Raw genomic sequence first — 9,657 nt, 5'->3', positions numbered from 1 at the left:
AAAGCGCACATTTCTTAATGGTGAGTTCATGGCTGTCATGAAATTTTAATGCCATAAATTACATTAAAAAAACATGTCAAGGGATCCCCTGGGCTGGGCAAGTGAATGGGAGCTGGGCTGGCAAATAGCAAAGCATTGAGGTTATACAAGTCTGAGGCAAAGATGAAGGGGAAGAGGCTTATAAACGAACTATAAACGAGAGGAGGAGGGAATGGGAGGCAGGGAAAAGGGAGTGTAAAGAGAGGGAGAGAGAGAGACGATAAGAAAGAGAGTGTGAGAGAATGGATTGTGACAGGAGGAAAAAGAGAGAATGAGAGAAAGAGAGGGGGAGAAAGATAGAGAGAGGATAAAAATGATATATACATGTACATAATTATATGGAGAGGGTAAAAAGATATAGAAACACATAAAAAGATATACAGATGGAGAGGGTAAAAAGAGAGATATACATTTGGAGAGGGCAAAAAAGGAAAGGAGAGGAAGAGGGAGATGATAGCAGGAGAGACAGAGGGAGGGACAGACAGACAGAGAGAAACAGAGGGGGAGAGAGAGATGAGAAAAGGGAGAGAGTGATAGAGAGAGGAGCCAGAGAGAATGATAACTGAAACAGAGAGATAGAGAAACAGAGAAGGGGAGAGAGTGATAGAGAGGGTGGACAACACAGAGTGAAAAAGAGCAAGGGAGAGAGAGAGGGAGAGAGTGTGAGGAAGAGGGAGAGCAAGGCAACAACAGAGAGGGAAAGAGAGAGGAAGGGAGAGAGGGAGAGAGAGAGCTAAGGAGAGAAAAAGAAGGGGAGAACGAGGGAACAACAGAGGGAAAGAGAGAGAGATAGGTGGGGGGAGAGAAAGAGCAAGGAAACAACAGAGGGAGAGAGAGAGAAAGAGAGAGGTGGGGAGAGAAAGAGCAAGGGAACAACAGAGGGAGAAAGAGAGAGAAATAGAGAGGGGTGGGGGAGATAAAGAGCAAGGGAACAACAGAGGGAGAAATAGAGAGGGGTGGGGGAGAGAAAGAGCGAGTCAGGGTGACAAGCGGACTCAGTGGCGCGCTGTTCTCCGCACTCTCTGGCTGGACTGTCATTCCTGCACTCAGCTCCTGTCTTCCACGCTGCGCGGATTTACTCCAAAAACATGTCTGGCTGCGCGAGTGTGAGTGTGTGTGTGTGTGTCTGTAAGTCTGACTGCTGCTGAGTAAGACAGAGAGAGAGCGAGAGAGAAAGAGAAAGGAGAGAGGGAGTGAGAGAGAGAGAGTAAGGGCAGAAAGAGAGACAGTAAGAACGTCCGTTGTGAATTGTGAATTGTTTGCTTTTCACCATGCCCGCATGTGTCTGTGTGTTTGTGTGAGGGTGTGTGTCCTACACACACCGCTGAGTGTGTCTGTGAGTCCTGTCTATTAGTGTGTCTGTCTGTCTGTCTGCGTGTGAGTGAGTGTGTGTGTTCATATCTGTTCACAAATGTAAGTGTGTGTGTATGCGTGTGTCCATGCACACACGCATGTGTGTGTGTGTGTGTGTGTATGTGTGTGTGTGAAGGAGAGAGAGAGACACACAGAGACAGTGAGAGCGAGGGGAAGACACAGCTCTTCAGCATGCTATCTGGACCGGTCCACACTTGACTCTTCTGGTCTCCTGCCCCGGTGGTGCCGTCTCTCCACCTCCATCTCACCCCCCTCCACCCCGAGCACTCTGCCCGAAGACGACGCACTCCAGCTGGGGTGAGCCTGCAGGGAGCAGGGAGCTTCCCCTGGACCCCCACCTGGCCTCCATGAGTTTAATTGAGGACACCCTGCCTCTCCCTGAAAGGTAAGGCTAAGCCACGGAGGCGCTGCGCGCGACTGCCGATAATGCTACTGCCTCCGCCACGGGCTACTGGACCGGGGGTGTGTGAGTGTGTGTGTGTGGGGGGGGGGGGGGGGGGGGTTGCTGGGGGGGGAGTTTGTGTGGGTTGTGTGGGTCAGAACCTTTTTTTGTTTGAGGGGATCAGGGGTCGGTCTGTTAAGACTTCAAATGCTGCTAACATGTGCCGTGCCATACTGGACGACCTTCCCAAAAGCTTGTTTGCTGGTGTGTTTGTTTGTTTGTTTGTGCTGATGCTATTTCTAGAGGTGTCTGAGGGGCATAGTTTGGATATCGGCGAACCGCTGCGTTTGTTTTCTGTAGTCTCACATATGATGTGTGTTGTGCGTGAGAAACCCGTGGCCATGTCTGACCTGTGAGCTTTCAGTCTGGTCCTCAGCTGGGACTTGGAGATTGAGGAATAATTCACTCAAAGAGCAACAGCACTGCCGCCGAAAAGAGCAACACACCTCCTCCAGACGCTTGCTCTTGTCCTCAAAGGACTCGCAACATTTCTCAACATGCTCTTTCTACCTTTGGACTTCTCAGAGTGTGCTGCTCGTTGCTTAAGATTAAGCGTTTCTTTCTCTCTTTCTTTCCTTCTTTCTCAGTCTCTCTGAAGCATGATCGCACACACTGCTTTTCTCTCATCATGAAAATGGGACATCTGGCTGGGGGCCTGGATGCCGTAGCATGGACAGGACAAAGGAGGCTTGTTGGCAGCCTTCATCTTTGCTCAACTCAACTGTTTAATGACCGTGTGTGTGTAAACGTTTTTTTCGTTTTTCCTTTTTTCTCTGTTTTTAATGGTAGTGTCCACTATATGGCTCGCCACCTCAGCAGATGTGAGGTTAGGGTTTTGAGGTCATTCTGATGACAAACAAACGGAGCATCGCTTGACTGCATTTCTTCATTTTGAAAAAAGTGAAGGACAGATAGCCTGGTGATTTTAAGAACGGATTTTTAGTCTTCTGCTTTTCCGCATGGGACAGGGAACAAAAGGACAGAGCATTATTGGACACTAACTCCCCAGACACGGTGATGACACCAAATACGATTTCTCATTTAACAGTTTTAACATCAGAAGCTTTGCCTACTTAAAGCTTTACTTACATTTGGATATCTATCTTAGAAGCGGTCTTACAGTGCAGTCAACTCTACTGTTCAAGACAGATCCCTAAGAGCCCTAAGATCTGAATTCTTGATCTTGGCTTAACTCTCAAGAAAATGAGAAATGTGTTGGAAATGCTACATAAAGCTCCAGCCATGCACTCAAGCTGACATATTAGGAAAAGCATTCTTTACAAAGTAGAAGGTGTTGCTTGGCAGCGCTTGCAGGCCTATACTTGGAGAGAGAAAGAGCTTTTTGATGAGAAAGCCAAATTGTGTTGTTTAAAGAACGGTTGTATTAAATAAATACCAGTGTGAATGTAGAGTGGGTTAAAGTATATCCGTTGCAGTGTGTCTGTTGTTCTTTCTAGAAGCCTGGAGCTTTATTTTGACAACCGTATCTCAGCTGCTCTAATAGCCACTATAACAGCACTCCCCACAGCATTTGATGTTGCCTGGTTTGACAGATGTCAATAATCTGTCTTGTAGCCCTTCTGTGGAGTGCTCCTTGTTCACTCAATGTCTTTTGTGGCCTTGTGCTAATCACTGACCTTAACAGTCACTGCCGGTTCTTGGACATCATTTCACTATTTGACTTTCCCACTGAACTTTGCCGACTTGTTCATTGCAGCATATTTAATCAATATTTCCATCTACTCTCAAATGTTACTTGTTCTGTGTGTGTATATATACGTGCGCATGTGTGTGTGTGTGTGTGTGTGTGTGTGTGTGTGTGTGTGTGTGTGTGTATGTGTATGTGTATGAGAGAGAGAATGGCGAGGGGTTTAAGAGAGGGAGATGGAAAGACTTTAAGAAAGGTACAGTAGATAGAGGTAGAGAGATGAGATGAGGAGATCTAGAAGTGCAGGTGTACAGCATGAGTGTCATTTAAAAACTGTGTTTTGCTGGTTGTTCTGCTTTCAGCTTGTCTTGTGCTTGTTTGGCCCGATTTCCTCTAAATGTCCCTAATATACATTAGCGTGAGTCACCCATGCTGGAAGCCCTCACAGATGAGTGATTTCATAAGCAGGAACAGACAAAACACCCAGACACATAAATACATGCTAATGGTCAATATGTGCTGCATTAAAAACCACTGGCTCATGTGTTCTTAACTATGGCACTATCTGCACTGTGTCACTGGTCACCAGAGAGAGAGAGAGAGATAGTGAGAGAGAGAGAAAGTGAGAGAGAGAGAAAGTGAGGAAGAAAGGATGAGAGGAATGGAGGGAGAGAAATAGGAAGAGAGGGAGAGAGAGGGTAGTGAGAGAGACAGAGAGAGAGAGATAGGAATAGAGGGAGAGAAATATGAGCAGAGAGAGATAGAGAGAGGGAGCGGAGGAATATGCAGCTCTAATTTAGGGTTCCATACAGCTTAGTGGTGCTTATGTAACCACCAAGCCCAGACCTCATTTTCAGCCATGCTGGGCGCTAATGCCCACGCTGCTGACGGGCACAGCCCCCCGCGGGCACTCACCGGCCCCAGCCACCGCCTCAGGACCCCCGGCACAGGAAACAACAGACATAGAGAACAGAGAGAGAGAGATAATACAGGGGAGAGAGAGAAATGATGAGGTTAGAAGGTAGGAAAGACATGATGGTCGTAGGGGATAAGGGAATCGAGGAATGGGAGGTGATATGAAAGGAGAGATGAAGGAGGTTAAGAGAGGAGGGGTCGGGAGAGGGGGAGCAGAGGACAGGAGAGGACAGGGTGACCTTGGAGAGAAGAGGCTAGAAGGAGGCTGCGGGAGGAGAGGAGAGGAGTGGTGAGGATGGGAGAGGAGAGAGGAGGAGAGGATAGGATGGGAGAGGAGAGGAGTGGTGAATATGGGAGAGGAAAGGGGAGGAGAGGATAGGATGGGAGAGGAGGAGAGGATGGGATGGGAGACGAGATGAATGGTGAGGAGGGGAGAAAGGGGTTTTATGGGCGAGGAAGTGTTTGGAGAGGAGAGGGGGGGAGAGAGAGGGTGTTTAGTGTGGAGACAATGAGGAGGAGAAGATGAGGAGGGTGAGAGGAGTTTAGGGTGGAGATGATGAGGGTGAGAGGAAGAGGATGAGAGGATGATGAGGAGGCGAGAAGAAGATGAGGAGGAGAGAATGAGGGGGAGAGGACGAGGATGAGAAGAGAGTGGAAAGGAGGATCTGGGAAAGAATAAGATAAAAGCAGGATGTAAGCAGAGCTAAGGTCAGGGGAGAGGATTCAGGTGAGAGGAAGAGAGGGGGAGGTGTGTGAATAAAGAGGGGATAAGGAGCATGTGGTGAGGACAGGAGACGAGGAGATGTGAGAGGAGAGGAGAGGGGAGGAGAGGAGAGGAGAGGAGAGGAGAGGTCCAGGAGAGGAGAGGAGACAAGGAGATGTGAGAGGAGATGAGAGGAGAGGAGATCCTGGACATTGGCTGAGTGTGACTGTAGAGCTTTTAGAAGAGACTTGGTGATGGAAAGGGAGAGCAAGATTTGAGGAGAAAAAAGGAGAGGAAAAGTAAGGGAAAAGAGAGGTGGATAGAGCCCTTTAAAGAGAGAGGTGGAGGGAAAGATAATGCAAGCTTTGAGGAGAGGGGCATTGGAGAGCAAAGCAGAGGAGAGGAGACTGACTTTGACGTTTTATTTATTGAAGGTAAAAAGGAAACTGACAAAGAGAGAAAACAAGACATACCCAAAACAAAACAGAAAAAAAACCCACAGAAATAAGTGAGGAGAGAACAGGAAAACATAGAGTTGGATTGGTCAGAGGGAGGCTTGAATTGGCAAGATAGGGAGAGGTTTCAGGAGTGACTGTTAGTGGGAGACGAGGAGAGGTGTGGAGAAGAGAGGAGAAAATGAGAAGAGAGGGAAAGAGGAGAGGAGCAGAGAAGAGAGGTGAGAATAAGAATGGCCAGGAGAACTGCAGCATGGGAGGGAATGGAAAGGAGAGTGTATGAAAAGTAGAAAGGAAGGGGTGGGCGTCTAAAGACTTGAGAGGAGAGCAAGAGGGATTTACTGCGGCCCGCTCTCTTGTTAATGACAATGTGCTTGTCTCATGGCCGATCCTTCTCTTTCTGTATCTTCTTGACACGCTGCCCTCCCGCTTGTCAGCATTAATGTGGAATGTGGTTGAGTAGGCTGCGGAGTGCGCTCGGCAAGGACAATGACACACAGGAGAGAAAACCAAAAGTTTGAGGAAAAGAAGCCAAAAAGAAGAAGCGAACAGAAGGAAGAACTGAAAAGTTGGAATGAAATGTATGCAAAGGAGAGCTGGCCAGTTAGAAGTTGTAACACTTTGCCGTTGTCATGGAAGCCACGATTACCACTATTACCATGTCTTGTTCTCTCTCTCTCCTCTATCTCTCTCTTCTCTCTTTTTCTCTCTATCTCTGTCTCTCCTCTCTCTCTCCTCTCTCTTCTCTCTCTCTCGCTCCTATCTCTCTTTCTCCCTCCCTCTCTCTGAACACCTCCTGCCCCTGTCTTCTTGTCTGGCGTCCAAAGTGTGATGAGAGGCGGGCGAGTTCTCCGGAGACTCTTCTCCAGCTGATAGCTCAGGTGCTCTTTAGTAGGGTCATTTTGCCAGCCCCCTCTACTTGCCTAGACAGGCATTTGGCGGCAGCTTTACCGGGCTGACAACCAATCGTCTGCGTGTCAACTCTGGAACAGACTAATGCGAAAGTTCTGTTCATATTTTTTGTCCTCTTTTTTCTGTTTTTTTTTCTCTTTGCTCTTCACTTTTTCCCTGTTTACCCCAAAATCTTTAACTCGGTCGCTTTGGACCACATTAAATGGCTCCTCACTTTGAAGTGTACAGGGAGCTGCTCTGGTTGCCGTTATCTGGGATGTGACATTTCTATTTGCACCAGCACAAAAAAAGTGCTTGTGCTTGCCAATGCTGATATTTGTTGATTGGTGTGACTTAATGGGCTTTGACAGCGTGGTGGCAGATATCATGCGTCGGATGTTTGATGTGAGAGGCTTCTCCTTATGGGCGTGCTGATGACAGTTGCTTACATAAGGCCACATGGTGTGGTGACTTTGTGTGGGCGAATGTGTGTGTGTGTGTGTGTGTGTGTGTGTGTGTGTGTGTGTGTGTGTGTGTGTGTGTGTGTGTGTGTGTGTGTGTGTGTGTGTGTGTGTGTGTGTGTAATAGTGTGTGTGTAATAGTGTGTTATTAATTGTGTATGTGTGCATTTCTTTGGATAGGTCTGAATATGTGTGTGTGTATGTGTGTGTGTGTGTGTGTGTGTGTGTGTGTGTGTGCATGTGTGTGCATTTTATCTGTTTTCCTCTGCGGGCAGTCAGAGCGAATGTGACAGGAGGAGAGGGACTCGCTGAAGCAGAGGGACAGACTGAGCTAAGCTGGACATGCCTGTGGCACATCCTCCGGGGCCAAGAGGGCCGCCGTGGAGGGATGGGGCTTACATCTTACACAGCAAAACTGCTCCAGCATGTGTGTGTGTGTGTGTGTGTGTGTGTGTGTGTGTGTGTGTGTGTGTGGTGTCGACGGATAGGGGGGTGTTAGGGGTTACATTTTACAATGCAAAGTGATACGCCATTGGTGTGTGTGTGTGTGTGTGTGTGTGTGTGTGTGTGTGAGGGGGCTGTAGGCATTGTGAGTTGATTGTCCTGAATGAAAGTGTCATTCAGTCTCCACCATATTGTCCCCCCTTTTCAGTTCTGCCTAACGGCCATTGTGTAGCATTGGCAGAAGGAAACCAATCGGACTGAAACCACCTCTCCTCTGCTTTTCCCTGTTGTATCTTTGACAAGTCTTATATTTTACATTCTATTGTCATATATTATATTCTTAATAGCCCTTTCAGTCACTGCAGATTTGCTGGTATATTGCAGGCTGTAGCTGTATTGCATATGCGCAGTTGTTGTTGCTTTTTGTTCATGTTCGTCAGCAGCTCTCCAATAGTTCCTTGTGTAGCAGCATGTTTTGTTGGTGTCAGGAGAGGGGGGAGTGGTCTGGGTGATGGAGGGTAAAGGCAGGGTGTCAGACACAGACAGAGAGGCTGGGTGACAGCTGAGGAGGGAGTGTGTGTGTGTGTGTGTGTGTGTGTGTGTGTGTGTGTGTGCAGCCAGCAAGGAGTTGTAAAGGTCTTCTTGAGAAGGTGTATTTGTGTATGCATGAGGGAGAGAGCAAGAGAAAGGGAGAGAGAGAGAGAGAGAGAGAGAGAATGTGTGTGTGTGCGCTTGCATGTATGTGTGTGTGTGTGTGTGTGTGTGTGTGTGTGTGTGGGAATAGGCCAGTGGTAACATTTTTTTTTTTCCAAATGGGTCCTTCGAGGCTGCTGGTGATTGAAATCTGATCTGATATGTGATAATGAAGCCCACTTCAGCATGTGTGTGTGTATGTGTGTGTGTGTGTGTGTGTGTGTGTGTGTGGGTGTGTGTGTGTGTGTGCATTTTGCGTGTGTGAGAACACAGAAATCATCGGCATGGCCAAGCCAACTGCGGCTTACACAACGGAACAACTCTTTAGAGGACTGCCTTCATAAATGTATGGTTATTTGTTTGTGAATGCTGTGGTTTGTCCCCGACATATAATAGTCATTCTTCAAGCTTAGAAAGCAGCAGGCCAATTGGCACCTAAGACAACCAGATTAAATGTGTGTAAGTCATCTGTAGAAACCTGCTATGCAATTTAGCTTCGCTTCATGCATTCGCTTCGCTTCTTCTCGATGGGGGTCTGCCTTTGGTTGGGAGAGAAAATATGAGCATGAGACTGAGAAAGAGAGAGGGAGAGAGAGAGCATGTGTGTGAGAGAGAGAGAAAGAGAGAGAGTGCATGTGTGTATGAGAGAGAGAGACAGTGTGTGTGTGTGTGGGTGTGTGTGTGTGTGAGAGAGAGAGAGAGAGAGAGAGAGAGAGAGAGAGAGAGAAAAAGAGAGAATACAGTATTGGAAATCATCTCCATGAGCTACATATGCACCCATTCTCACCTGTGATCCAGACGCCCCACAGTCGATTCGCGGCTGATTCGCCACGCCGCTCCTCAGAGGGCACCGCCTGAGCAATCGTGTCTCCAGGTTACAAAGCTGAGCCCTGTGCACACATACACACACACAGTACACACACACACACACACACACACACACACACACACACACACACACACACACACATGCATACACACACGCACAAACGAACGCACGCACACACACATATACACACATGCATACACGCACGCACGCACAAACGCACGCACACACACACACACACACACACACACACACACACACCCTTTCCAAGGGGGTGAAATGCAAGAGGCTGACGTTGTTATATATGCACCTCCACTGAGGCTGCTGCAATCCGTTAAGCTAAACTGCAAGTTAAAGAGTGAAGCACAGGAGCGGCCTGTGGAGGAGGAAGGGAAAAGAAAGAACAGACTTGAATGCTGATGTGTGCCTCTGTGTGTAATGCTATATCAACCTGTAAAGCACTGGGTGATCTGACTTTAGAGGTTTTGAAAAGAGACACAAACACACACACACACACACACACACACACACAAATATGCACACACATACAAAAGCACTGATGTTAAACAGAGAACCGCAAGACCCCCTGCTGATTAAAAAGGCCTTTTAAAGTGCCCCCCTTGTGGAAGAACTGCCTTCAAGTCGCACCCTTCCGCGTATGGATTTTCGACACGCTGTTCCTTTTAAATGGCTTTCGGTGGCAGCGTGGATGGAGGACTTCAAAGCGTCCCCAGCTTAGTTGGTATGCCATTTCAAGCGGTCGCTG

The 9,657-nt window shown here is 47.9% G+C and overlaps 1 protein-coding gene across 1 annotated transcript in view; it reads left to right on the top strand.

The window, feature by feature from the left end:
* Positions 1–1,569: 1,569 nt before the first annotated feature.
* Positions 1,570–9,657, top strand: part of LOC134087321 (opsin-5-like) — a 72,370-nt gene continuing 64,282 nt past the window's right edge. The window contains exon 1 of the mRNA XM_062540753.1: positions 1,570–1,798. The gene's annotated coding sequence lies outside the window, so the exon portion shown is untranslated. The remainder of the gene's footprint in view (positions 1,799–9,657) is intronic.

This window comes from Sardina pilchardus, chromosome 7, assembly GCF_963854185.1.
Source record: "Sardina pilchardus chromosome 7, fSarPil1.1, whole genome shotgun sequence".
NCBI lineage: Eukaryota > Metazoa > Chordata > Actinopteri > Clupeiformes > Clupeidae > Sardina > Sardina pilchardus.
This window is presented reverse-complemented; position numbering and strand designations above follow the sequence as displayed.